This window comes from Marmota marmota, unplaced genomic scaffold (assembly GCF_001458135.2).
Source record: "Marmota marmota marmota unplaced genomic scaffold, marMar, whole genome shotgun sequence".
In the NCBI taxonomy this organism is placed as follows: domain Eukaryota; kingdom Metazoa; phylum Chordata; class Mammalia; order Rodentia; family Sciuridae; genus Marmota; species Marmota marmota.
The window spans coordinates 1812-2939 of NW_026010176.1; the positions used below are offsets into that span (position 1 = coordinate 1812).

A 1128-nucleotide genomic window follows, 5' to 3' on the forward strand; every position below is an offset into this window, starting at 1 on the left:
TCCCACTGCCTAGGTGCCATCACAGCCATCAAAATGTCAGTGGAATACATCTTATGTGTAGTGATGATAGAATAAACAAACCTACTGTGCTGCCAATTGTCTAAAAATATAGCACATACAATTATGTTCAGTATGTAATACTGACTAATGCTAATAAATGACTGTTACTGGTTTATGTATTTAACATATCATACATTTATTTATAATTATTTCATTTAAATGTTTAAATTTTATTTCTTTTTGGACTAGATATTGCTAATATTGACTAGAACAGTCTTGAACTGTTGGACTCAGGTGATCCTTATGCCTCAGCCCCAGCCTCCTGGTGAACATTCCTAAAACCTGTCAGACTTTCTATGACAAGTGTGGTAAACAGTAACTTCATAAAGTGACACAGTACAAGAGGGGCAAGGATTCTCTATATGCATAGGGAAAGTGGCATTGTGACAGGAAACAGAGTGGCTGTGGCGGGGCAGACTAAGGTGATTTTTCAGGAAAAAGCCTAAAACTACAAAGATTGTGCTGAGGCTTGAGTGTGTTGATCCTAAAAGCAGATCTAAGAGAATGCTGGTTTTTAAGAGATGCAAGCATTTTGAACTGGGAGGAGATTAAAAGAGCAAGGACCAAGTGATCCAGTTCTAAGCTTCATTGTTTTATTATGAAGATAATAAAATGCTAAGGTTAAATTCATTAAAAAAAAAAAAAAGTTGACTGTAAGCCAGGCATTGTGGTGCACACCTGTAATCTCAGCTACTCAGAAGGTTGAGGCAGAGGATTGCAAGTTTGAGGCCAACCTGGGCAATTTAGTGAGACCCTGTCTCAAAATAAAATAAAAAAGCCTGGGGATGTAGCTCAGTGGTACAGCGACCCTGGGCTAAATCCCCAGTACTGCACACACACACACAAAAAGCTGAATGTAAACAGTCTGCTATGTTACAATGGCAGCAGCTCTACATGACCCATGTGACTGCATCTTTCAATTACATCAAAAGACCATATTGGCTGGGTGCAGTGGTGCACGCCTGTAATCCTAGTGACTCAGGAGGCTGAGGCAGGAGGATTGCAAGTTCAAACCCAGACTCAGCAACTTAACTAGGCCCTAAGCAACTCAGTGAGACTCTCTCTCTA

At 40.1% G+C, this 1128-nt stretch overlaps 1 pseudogene; it reads left to right on the top strand.

Moving 5' to 3' along the window:
- Positions 1–312: 312 nt before the first annotated feature.
- Positions 313–642, top strand: LOC107134849 (annotated as a pseudogene).
- The last annotated feature ends 486 nt before the right edge of the window (positions 643–1128 follow it).